The following is a 13,185-nucleotide window of genomic DNA, read 5'->3' on the forward strand; positions in this document are numbered from 1 at the left end:
GTTTCAAGCAGTTCCAAGTATGGGGAACCTCCAAAATTTATTGTTTTTTTTTTCTATTTTTGTGTGAAAATCTTAATGCGGTTCACAGAATAGATCTACTTACCAAGTTTCAACAGTATAGTTCTTATAGTTTCAGAGAAAAGTGGCTGTGACATACGGACGGACAGACAGACATGACGAATCTATAAGGGTTCCGTTTTTTGCCATTTGGCTACGGAACCCTAAAAAGGTAAGCGTTTGACCACAATCTCACCTGATCGTACCTAAATGCCGATGCAGTCTAGGATGGATCATGCTTACCTAAAAGATGTCTATTCACTCTCGATTTAAAAAGATCCAAGTTATAGTGGACTGGGAATAGATTTGCCGGAAGTGCATAAGTGTGCGATATACAAACCATTTTTGTATTGCAAAAAAGAGCAGTGCGGAACATATATAATTTAGGGTCACGTGTTTCAATTAAGAGAACGTTTCAGAGAAATAAATATACTAACAATGGCATCACAATACATATATGACTGCATATTACCTATATATGCTCTAAAAAATGTAGAAACCTTTCAGAAAATGCACAGTCGAAGAGTATATTAATGATAAAGATGCATGGCCTTCTATAAGTAAATGAATGAATTATGAAATGTATTTGTATTGTATTTGAAATTTTAATTGTTGAATTTTGTATTTTGTAAGCTGTCCATTTCCTCTAGCTACGCCCCTATGTACTGTAAAAAAAAAAAAAAACATTTAATTCAAGCACACGCGCTCGCAGCACTTCAAATGGGCACCGTATCACAGTAGCGACATCTATACTGTAATAGCTGTAAACGTAATAACCCGCGGCCATGACTCTCGGATCTTTGTTTCTTTTTTTTTTGCCTGCCAGAGATAATTCGCGCCGGTGCAATGTTTTTTTGCTCGTAATCATTTAGTATACCAACGCTCGACTGAACAGCCAAAACTGATTGCTGGCTTTGAATGATTGTAATGTTCGTACTTACTAAAAACATGGCTTTTTTTTTAAATACCACGTCGGTGGCAAACAAGCATACGGCCCGCCTGACGGTAAGCAGACACCGTAGCCTATGGACGCCTGCAACACCAGAGATATTACATGCGTGTTGCCGACCCTTTAAAAACCTGTACACTCCTTTTTTAAAGAATACTGTAGCCCTTCGGTAAAACCTCGGCAGGGAGCTCATTCCACAGCCGAAGCGTCCGCGGGAGGAAATTCCTCTTAAACCGCACAGTACGCGACAATTTAGGTTCTAGGGTGTGAGGATGAAGACAGCTTAATTAGATTATGAGATATGCAGATGTGTTATTTGACTATCATATTGCAGCAACCGCATCAAAGTGGTTCGGAAACCATGCTTTCTAAAGATTTTTGTCACATTCAAAATAAGGAAATCTGGTAAAGATCTCATAAATCCCCGGTCTTTCATAAGTAGGCAAGGAGGCCGCTAAAACCAAAAAAATGCTTGTAAAAACCATCGTTGTTTTATTTTTACAAGCTTTTTATTAACTTGCAATGTACCTATGTAAGTAAGTACCTATGTATGTATGTAACTATGTTTGTACGGGTCAATCTTGCATGATAAATTTGACCCACTTCCCGACTTCCAATGAAGCTGACAATTTGCATACACATCTAAGTCGGGTGACAATGCAATATTATGGTACCATCGAGCTGATCTGATGATGGAGACACGAGGTGGCCATAGGAACTCTGTGATAAAACAACTAAAACCTAATTGTGTTTGGGGTTTTTTGAATTGTCTCGATGAGTACCTATTAGTTGCCTGTGTAAAGAAAAGTACAGTCAGCGATAAAACTTATATTTGTTTCTGTTTACCGTTGTCGATCAAGAATCAAAAACCTTTTCAGAAACTCCTTGGACCTCCTTAAGAACCTCTTACTAAAGTTTGGTTACTGGAAAAGCAAAAATCACAGATTTGATTGATGAGGACTTGGGGAGTTCCACGTTCATAGTAAAATCGATTCCAGTACAGTAGCCATCAGATATATCAGAGCGGCTGAGGTGCTCATAATATCTGAACACGCACTCTAACGCCTTCAGAATACCGCTCCGATACCGACGCAGGCGCTTACCTGAAGGCGACTGCCCTTGAATAATGTAACTTGATGTATTGAAACTGAGTTTCTCCCACCGAAATAAGCTGATATTAAATGCGTAGGAGTCTTTGTTCCGATTCACGTGCTATCTGTATTCGTCACTCATTGTTTTATAGCTTTACATATACTCTTCGTATTATTTGAACGTTTAAAGCGCTTTGTTTTGTAGCTGGCGTGTGCCGTATTTTTTTACTAGTTAGCTTTAACGGGATACTGAAACGACTGTTTGTTAGAAAAATCTAGTACTTACTCAATCAGTTAGAGAATGTGTTTTTAGGAGTAACAAAATTAGATAAAGAGTTCCGTAACATTACGCAAAAAACGGCGAAAAAATCACGTGTGTTGTATGGGAGCTATACTTAAATTATTCTATTCTGTTTTTAGTATTTGTTGTTAAAGCGGCAATAGAAATACATCATCTGTGATAATTTCAACTGTCTAGCTATCACGGTTCACGAGACAGACGGACGGACAGCGGAGTTTTAGTAATAGGGTCCCGTTTTTACCCTTTGGGTACGGAACCCTAAAAATGAAATGTCATAGTGACCATTATTCGACACGAGAGGTTGGATGAATGGGTTGCAAGCTGCATAGCATCCTATATGTGTCGTTTTCAAGCAAAAGGTACCACATTGCCGCTTGCCATAAGGACGCTCTGACAGGTTATTCGTATAAAGATACAATCCAATTTCGTCCTTATGGTAAGCGACAATGTGGTACCTTTTGCTTTGCTCCTTGATACAAGTCGCGTGACTTCAACTGGCCCCAATTTCACATCGGTGACAGGTGCGACAATTGTCACAAAATATAACATATATGTAGAATTATACTTTAATTACAAATTTATTTACATACAAGATATATACAGTGGTACTACGTAAACGAAATTAATAACTAGCTTAAATCTAAAATAGGCCCTTGAGGCATTGTACCAAGGATGCTGGCGGCATTTCCCCGCTGTATCGCAATGCTGATACGTTGTGCGAGAAAGCCGCCAGCTCTTCGGTCACCAGTTACGTCAACCAGACGCATCGCGAATTATAGTCTAGAATTATTATTACCTAGTCGCCTGGCGCTTGACAATTGTCGCTCGGCATATGTCACTGGCAATTGTAGCCGTGGTGAAATAGGGGCCTGGTGGCGACTATACTCTGCAATTTTAGTATTTCATTACCTCACAAAGCAATGCGACCTTGTGATTTGTGATTTCAGTGGACAGACAAAAAAAAACGTTCCGCGAAATTAGTGGTCATTTAGAATAAGTGGCCTGTTCAGAGTTTCAGACAAATATGCTGGTGGCACTTATTATGCATCAGTTCAAGGTTACGGGAAGATTTATTTCAATTATAAGATTTATGAGTTCGAGCATAGAGTAACTTATACTAGAGCGGTACTGTCATAGTAAATTTTGTAACCCCAGTAAATTCACTGCCATCTGTCTACACACTTTAAAACTAAAAATGAAGATTTATAAAAATACGATAGAATGTATTTAAATATAGATAAATGTTTTTTTTTTTATTTGCATTAATTATTTTTATGATTTTGACCCATGTCCCATGTTCTTTCACTGATATGCGTTAAAATTGTTAAATAACAAACGAAACCGTCAACGCCATCTATACGACTGTAGGCCAAAACTAGTAGCGCCCTCTGAACGAGAATCAAATTTTCTTGATTTTCGAGGCACGTTTTTTCCTTAGACTGTATCTATCTATTACGGAGTTATATCTATCTTTGGTTCGAGTGGTGATATTTGGGGCATTTTCAATGAACAGGGACCTTATTGTCGATGGCGCTTACGCCGCACAGCGTCGCGCGGCATTGTATTTATATCGGAGCATCGTTTATAATGGCGTAAGCGCCATCGACAATAAGGTCCCTTTTCATAGACAATACCACATATAGTAACATCTGCTGCTTTTGTCTCATAATGTAGCATCGTGAGTCTTTTAAATCGTTTCAGCAGTTTAAACGTGAAGAGGTAACAGACAGACAGAGTTACTTTCGCATTAGTTATTTTTAATTAATCTATTTAAAATTAATTAATTACGCTATTTAAAATTTAACAATTTTTTTAAATTTATAATTACGTTTGACATATGTAGTTCCGTTTTTTGCTTTAAGGTATGCATGCTTTGATTTGTTTTTTAGTTTAATCGATTGAAGTGATTATGTTTACATTTGTGACGTTTTCAACCAAAACGTACCTCATTGTCGGTTGTTGAAACTATATGGAAATAGCGCCCTACTGTCAACCGACCATAAGTACCATTATGGTTGAAAATGGCACATTTAGTGAAAATTCAATATACTCTGGACGTGTAATTAGCTGTATCAATAAAATATGAATTGTGACACGAGTTGCGAATTATTTCTTCGCACATGTATTGTCAACGTTTTACAGTACATATGGCCGTTTAAATTTTCGACATAGTTACGTGATGTGCTATTGCTAATTATCGCACTAGTGAGGTAAAGTAGCACTACAGAACTATTCATACTCGTACAATTCATCGTCTCGCTGATATAGTGACGTCAGAGCGACTGACTCACATATGGCATATAGGTAAATATAGACTGATAACGAGTAGGTAAGTGTGTTGATATAAAATTTATAAAGTAATACACGGGGGAAAACGATGACAGACCATTTTACATGAGATATTATAGGTAAAATACTTAAGTCCCTATTGTACGTATAATAGAAATATTAAGTCCGCCTTTTGTACCTTCATGTATTGTGCAATAAAGTTTAAAAGTTGTGAAGTATTTAAATATACCACAGAATACAGAACTTTATTGGTAAAAGCAAATTTTACAGGTCACAATTTACATTTACAAAAAAATATATGTACATATGTTCGTCTTAAAGACCAGCTATAACTAAAATGTACAGTCACGTACTTTAATTGTTGAGCCATTTAGTTAGGAGGGCTCACCACTGGAGGGCTTCGTCACTTCTTCTTTAATATATGACATCTATTACAGTTTTTAATTTATATATAGTAATATTGTCTTCGGTTACCGCGATAGTTACTCATGAAATAAAACTATGAAAACGGATTATATCGCGTATATTGGACCACGAACGCTGTAAAGAGTTCGAAACGTCGGGATGTATTATAAATTCAATATACGCGATATAATCCGTTTTCATAGTTTTATTTCATTATATATAGTAGTGTGACTACTTAAAAAAAAAAATTGATTTGTTCCCAAACTTGTCCATTTAGTTAGGGTTACCTTTAAAATATCTTGGAGACCGAGCTTTGCTAGGAAAACATATAAAAACTCAAAAATGGCGTTTTCCCATACAGGCATATTTCGTCAAAATCGTTAGAGCAGTTTCCGAGATCCCCGAAATATATAAATATATATAGATAGATATACAAGAATTGCTCGTTATAAGATTGTAATTGTAATTGTGACCGAAGAGCTGGCGGCTTTCTCGCACAACGTATCAGCATTGCGATACAGCGGGGAAATGCCGCCAGCATCCTTGGTACAATGCCTCAAGGGCCTATTTTAGATTTAAGCTAGTTATTAATTTCGTTTACGTAGTACCACTGTATACATATATCTTGTATGTAAATAAATATAGGTATTTTAGACTGTAATTATAAGAAGTCACATGTATAATATTTAGATTTATTAGCATTATTAATTCCATGTAGCATAGCTCGCGTTTGTATTTTTTGCATGCCAGTTGCTGGTGAAGTATGCATGTGCTTTTTATTTACTAAGTCCATCTTTTGTACCATATTTTATGCAAAATAAAGATATTTGATATTTGGAGATGTCATAGCGTTAGTATTGACAACCAAATTAGCTTGAACCGTAAAGGGGCATTGGGCCAGCGGCACATTTCCGATTTGAAATTCAATTGGGGCATTTTCTATGAAAAGGGACCTTATTGTCGATGGCGCTTACGCCGCAAAGCGTCGCGCGGCATTGTATAGGGTGGGCCAGTGGGTCTTTCGTTAAAATGCATTTATCATTGGCCCACCCTATATTTATATCGGAGCATCGTTTATAATGGCGTAAGAGCCATCGACAATAAGGTCCCTTTTTATAGAAAATACGACAATTAATTTTTGAACGCGAAGTGCGAGGCAGACGCAAGGGGGTGTTTTAGTTTATTCAGTGTTGTGGATTGATTATTGACAATTGACACTAGTCAAATCAGTTTCTGTTTTAGAACTGTCAAAACGATTTGTTAATATGGAATTTATATGAAACATTACACAATGACGTCACGGTCAACTCACCTAGAGATAGATCAAGAAAAGTCTGCAACGATTTTCATGTGTTATTTCAAACGTAAAACTTCTATGAAATTATAACGGATAAATAACACTTGCACTGGCAAGGTACGCTCAATGCTGCTGGCACGTACAGGGAAACTACACACAGAACATTGGCTAAACCAGACTGGATGCAGACAGGCCAAACAAACCATGCCTGGCATCAACGGAAATCTCACAAAGTCGCTCCTTCAATTAGGAAAGACCTGACTGAGCATAACCAGTGTCATAACAGGTTATGGACTATTTAACAAACATCTTTTTATAACAGGTGTCACAGACAGTCCCCTATGCAGAGGATGCATGGAGACAGAAGAAACAGCCTCTCACGTGGTGCTGGAGTGCAGCGGAGTGGCCCCATACAGGGCAAAACATCTCGGATCCCCGAGAGACCTCCCCGAGGTCCTACTCAACATCAAAGGTTTGATAGGTTTCCTCGAGGAGCTGGGCTGGCAGGACTAGCCCACCCCCATGTCACGCAAAATAGGCGCCAGTCCTCGAGTTGCGGAAAATCGCCCGAACTACAATACACAACACTTGCACTGCGTGTGCTATCAAAATCATTGCAGACTTATTTTGGTCCAACTCTATTAAAATACTTCAATCGGATTGATTAAATATAAATTGTGTGGTTTTTCACTTAGTACCGCAAGACGATAGCTTTGCATAGTTTCGGAATATGAGGAAAAGTTTGGACAGAGTGTGTACACAGCGAATGTCGACATTTACATAAGGTGATTACCAAAAGAGGACATTCATATTAAGAGATTCATATATGGGCAGTTCAATGGAAATTAGCAGAGACGCCTCCTGTCCACATTGTGGTAAGGAGGAGACTAGCTTTCACTTACTAGCAGAGTGTATTATGTATGCGGCATCGCGATATAATATATTCGGTAGACACAGAGAATGAACTAAAGGATGTCGAACTTAAAGATGTCCTTCCGTTCTGCAGGAAAACAAGAAGATTTGAAGAGAATAGTGTGGGAATGCAGCCGGGACAGTAACCTGCAGCTCCAACTTCAGGGAACTGGGCTGAATGAACGCGACACGTGATCGACAGCCCGCCTGCCTCCGGCCGAGCGTCCCTACACTACATCTACATCTATCATCGCCAAAAACCTAGCCGTTACTCAATTCAATCTCAAACGCGAGTGGGCAAAATCGTGGCTTGTTAATGGCGGGAAAACTAGGCTCTGATATCACGCCTGGCTCCAGAATAATGGGATCGGACCTCCCTAGACGAGACTGGTGCAAACTTAATAGACTGCGTACTGGTCATGGTCGATGCGCCTACTACAAACACCGCTGTGGGTGGGTGGATTCCCCGGCCTGCAGTTGCGGTGCGGAAGCACAAACCATCCAGCACATCATTCATGACTGTCCTATAACGCGTTATGTCGCCGGCCCTCCCGAAGACCTGATCACCCTGAGCGACGAAGCCATAAAGTGGCTGACTGGTCTATGTGTAGATCTTTAATTACTTATACAACACTGACACTGTTTCTATTTCACAATTATTATCATGCCATACGATTAAATAAATAAAAAATCTACATCTATGGGCAGTTCATAGTGTTAAAACCTAGTACGAGATTATTACTCTCACTAGTTTTGGTTGGACTAAAGCAAAGGGGGTGCCGACACAGAAAAATTTCCATCGGAGTGATGTTATTATGACACCTATTTTTTATTATGTTATCGTAGAGAATACGCTAAAATAAGCATGTTTTGTAGGAAAAACTTTTCTCTAAAATCAAAAATGGACGAGATATTTGACCCGCAAGTTGAAACCACTACTTGACAAATTAAAATCAATCATTGGGAACAGTAAATTTAAGTAACAGAGTACTATTAGTTATTCTGTGGTAACAGGGACAAGATAGGTGCGACGACGAGCGAAGCGAGGAGGAGTGTGTTAGGTTGACCGCGATGATCGCGATCAAACAGAGCCAGAACAGACATGTTATTGTACCTACTAAAAATAATTCTAAGGGTCGGTTGCACCAACTGTTTGTGATCGTTAAAGAGTTCGCTAAATTTTATTGTATTGAAAGTTTCATAGTAAACCGCCGCGGCGCGCCGGGTGACGTTGATCAGTCTGTCAATTGCGCATGGTGCAAAACTTAGTTTTTTTTTTGCACCCCCTTTGCTTTAGGCCAACCGGTTGATTTCAAATTGAAACTATATTGAAATAGCGCCTTGTTGACAACCGACAATAAGTACCCTTTTGGTTGAAAATGACACATATATGCATATTATAATATAATCGATGACTAAGTAGACACATCACAACACAAAATATGTCTATCATATGTAGACCATTGTAGCACATTCCATTAATTAGTTTTTGAAATGCTGATATAAAAATTAGGCAACAAATTAAATATGTGCCTTGCACAGTTGCATTAAAAATCGATATGTAAATCACAAGGTTGCATAAAAATACTGATGTTGCAGTGCATTGAACTAATACCATATTGCAATGTTAGATATGTTAAACGTTTTGCTGTGTTTGATAAATATTCATATTTTGTTACTAAATCAATTTTTAGGGTTCCGTACCCAAAGGGTAAAAACGGGACTTTATTACCAAAGATAGATATAACTCCGTAATAGATGGATACAGTCTAAGAAAAAAACGTGCCTCGAAAATCACGAAAATTTGATTCCCGATCAGATGGCGCCACTAGTTTTGGCCTACACTCGTATAGAGGGCGTTGACTGTTTCGTTTGTTATTTATAATTTTAACGCATACCAGTGAAAGGACATGGGTCAAAATCATATAAAAATAATTAATGCAAATAAAAAAATCATTTATTCATATTTAAATACATTTTATCGTATTTTTATAAATATTTATTTTTAGTTTTAAAGTGTGTCGACAGATGGCAGTGAATTTACTGGGGTTACAAAATTTACTATGACAGTACCGCTCTAGTATAAGTTACTCTATGCTATTACTAAGACTCCGCTGTCCGTCTGTCTGTCTGTCACATAGCTAGACAGTTCAAATTTTCACAGATGATGTATTTCTGTTGCCGCTATAACAACAAATACTTAAAAGTACGGAACCTTCGGTGCGCGAGTCCGACTCGCACTTGGCCGGTTTTTATTTTTTTAATGAAAACAGATATGAGCGTAAGCGGGCTCACAAGAGGAGACACCCAGGATCACGCAAAGTGCAGAAAGGCAAGCAGTAAAGAGGACCCTAGCAAAGGCCGGGATAACGCGGGGTAGAAGATTATGTTACTAAATGTGACATTTTCAACCAAAAGGTACCACATTGTCAGTTGTCGATAAGGTTGCTTTGTAATTGAAGAAAGAAATAGCGCCTTACTGACAAGCGACAATAAGTACCCTTTTGGTTGAAAATGGCACAAATATGGGTAGAGGAAGCAATGGACAAATTAGAATTTGAGTATTTAGTTTTCAAGCTGAGCTAGTTTGAGATTAGTGAGAGAGAGATACCTATTAGAAACCATACAGGCACCATAAAACAATCTGTATGCTCTTTAAGTTCTTTGGACGTGTAATTTACTTTATCAATAAATATATGAATATGAATATAATGTTTATGGCGGACGTTGGCGGATTTTCCCTAAAGGCCTAGCAAAAAAGAACATCTTAAGTTTTGTAGCTATATAATAAAAAACCGGCCAAGTGTGAGTCGGACCCGCGTACGAAGGGTACTGTTCCATTACGCAAAAATCGGCAAAAATCATACAACATGGGATCCCCACTTAAATATTTATTTTATTTTAGTATTTGTTGTTACAGTGGCAACAGAAATACATCATCTGTGAAAATTTCAACTGTCTAACTATCATGGTTCATGAGATACAGGCTGGTGACAGATGGACAGCGGAGTCTAAGTAATAGGGTACCGTTTTTACCCTTTGGGTACGGAACCCTGAAAATTAATAACAGGTAGTGCTTAGCAGGGATAGTTAGGTAGAAATAGATATGGATGGTTCATTCTAGGTAATGGCGATCCTGCCTTGTCGCCGAAAATTGTATTGCCAAATTTCACTTGCCAACCAACTTTTCGCATAAGTTTCATTTGGTCGAATAACTTTTAGCAAATCATTATTTTGCAACCATTTCATTTCCCAACCCCATAGTTTGGAAATGAAAATGAAGTACTAAGTTGGGTTAGGTTAGGTTGGATTATGTGTTGTGTTCCTGCCGGTGAGTAAGGTTGCCAGAGCCCGAGGGAGAGGAGTGTTAGGGTCGGCAACGCGCATGTAACTCCTCTTGAGTTGCAGGCGTACATAGGCTATGGAGACTGCTTAACATCAGGCGGGCCGTATGCTTGTTTGCCACCGACGTAGTATAAAAAAAAATGTAAAGTTGGGAAATGAAATTCGGCAAAATGAGACTTCTGCGAAATGTTGGTTGGTAAGTGAAATTCGGCAATACAATTTTCGGCGAAAAGACAGAGAACCTAGTTAATGTTACTTAGTGAGTTTTATACAAGTTTATACCATCCATTGGTATTTGATTTACTTATTTTCAAGCAGGAAAGATAACATATAAACAGAATTTGTTTGTAATTGTCTAATAAACGTATTCTTAGCGTTACAAAAAAAGTAAGCAATCTCTTTTTATTGAAAATCACTTGAAAAATAAGTCACTGCAGACATGCAACAATTATAAATCAAACGATCATTTACATTCTTTTGGATCATTTACATTCTTTTGCTTTCATAAGTATACTGATTTTTAAAAAACTAAACGTCAAGATTGTTTACCTTTTTTCTAATGCAAAAAAACGAGGTATATTATTGTGTAACATCAAGTATACAGAAGCTACGTATTTCATCAGCTGACTTGTAATCTAGGTTACATTTTACAATAATAATTTGTTAGTTTCGTGATGTTACGCCTTCTTTCTCAAACATTTCATAAGAACAAGTAATGCAGAAGCAAAATAACTATATCGATCTAATAAGAGTGTTGTAAAGAAAACGGTAGGCCTTACGACGTTTTTGACTAAAAACGTTTTCAGGGCAAGAAGCAATTATAACCTTACTAATATCTTACAGTTACCAACTGACTTTTTATGCGTTTTGCTCAGGTAAAAAAAAACTAGTAGCAGCATAAGTTGCATGGTAGAGTACGTAAACAACACTTTCAAGGTACCTGTTTGTTGAAAGAACCAGTTGGCAATGGTATTTGCTATCAAAATTCGCAGTATGCGCTCAGCACGATCAAGAAATCAACGTATACGAGCAAACACAACATAATCTTATAGGGAAGACAGGTATAAAAACTTACCACTAACAATTTTAAAGTTTCACAAGGTCCAAACACAGAAATAAAGTTGCTACACCGTTTGCACACTGGAATTCACACCACACAGTTTAGTTTGTAAGTAGAGGAACTGTTATAATTAATATAAGTTAAAGCGCGTAGGACCTTCGCGATAAGGTACGGACCGAGTCTGCAAGCATCACATCTGACCATCGGCCATTGCTTTGCGAATGCGAGCGCAGAGGAGCGCTTGCGATCGACGTACGAACACGACGTTACGGCGAGTCGACGACGAACTTCCGCCGTCATCTTTTTCTACTACTCCATAGTAGAGTTGCAAGGAGTAAAAATATTTTTCTACTAATTAAGAGTCCCCAGCAAGCTCGGCCGAATTGCACGTTTTCATACAAACGTAGTTCCACTCTCATTTTAAAACTACGTGTTGGATTGTAATGAAACTGCACATACAATGACATGAGTTATATCTAAGTATGTAATTAGTTTATGTAGCCCCAGTTTATAAAACAAAATAGAGTTTATAAGACAAAACGAAATAGAGCAAAAAAATAAGTTTTGTATGAAAAACTTAAATTCGCTGTATTTTTTTACTATGGTATCTGAAGCTACATAAACTAATTACTGACATTACTTTATAACTATATAACTTATTCTATTGTAAGTACTAAGTAGTACATAGTTTCAGAGCAATCCAGCTGGTCGTTTAAAAACGAGAGCGGAACTACGTTTGTATGGATAACAGAGCTTGTTGGGGACCCTTAAGAGACGAACCCGCCACTAAAAATCCGCTACCATACAATCGAAGTAACACGTTCAAAGTTATAGGATTTTATAGTTCGTACATAGTTATAGGACCTTTTATTATCATCATACATTTTGCGGGCAACTAATTTGGTAAGGTTTACAAACAAAAAATCTTAACTTACGAGTACATGTACTTAGTATTTGTAACATAGTTACCTGTTATCATGTATTAATTTTTAATACTCTTTGAAGTGATAACTGATAAGCCCATTTAAGTGGCCATCTAAAAAAACCGGCCAAGTGCGAGTCGGACTCACACACCGAGGGTTCCGTACTTTTTAGTATTTGTTGTTATAGCGGCAACAGAAATACATCATCTGATGTGAAAATTTCAACTGTCTAGCTATCACGGTTCATGAGATACAGCCTGGTGACTGGTGACAGACAGACAGACGGACAGCGGAGTCTTAGTAATAGGGTCCCGTTTTTAACTTTTAGGTTCGGAACCCTAACAAATAAATATCTGACATGCGTCGGATCACTATGACTGTCGTTCATACTTGTATTTGTTGGTTGGAGGGAGGAGGAATAAACGAAATAAATAAATGTCATATACAAAGGGGACTCCACAATTCTTTGGAATTTGTCATATACTTGGAAATTTCGACCCATGCCACCAAGCGCGGGTGGCCGAATGGTTCAGGCATCTGTCTCATAGTGGTCTCA

The 13,185-nt window shown here is 37.9% G+C and overlaps 1 protein-coding gene across 3 annotated transcripts in view; it reads right to left on the reverse strand.

The window, feature by feature from the left end:
• LOC134754727 (EEIG family member 2) overlaps positions 1-11,957 on the reverse strand; it is a 129,637-nt gene extending 117,680 nt beyond the window's left edge. For all 3 annotated transcript variants that reach the window (XM_063691065.1, XM_063691061.1, XM_063691062.1), the window contains exon 1: positions 11,722-11,957. The gene's annotated coding sequence lies outside the window, so the exon portion shown is untranslated. The remainder of the gene's footprint in view (positions 1-11,721) is intronic.
• Positions 11,958-13,185: the final 1,228 nt, after the last annotated feature.

The sequence above is a fragment of the Cydia strobilella genome, chromosome Z (assembly GCF_947568885.1).
Source record: "Cydia strobilella chromosome Z, ilCydStro3.1, whole genome shotgun sequence".
NCBI lineage: Eukaryota > Metazoa > Arthropoda > Insecta > Lepidoptera > Tortricidae > Cydia > Cydia strobilella.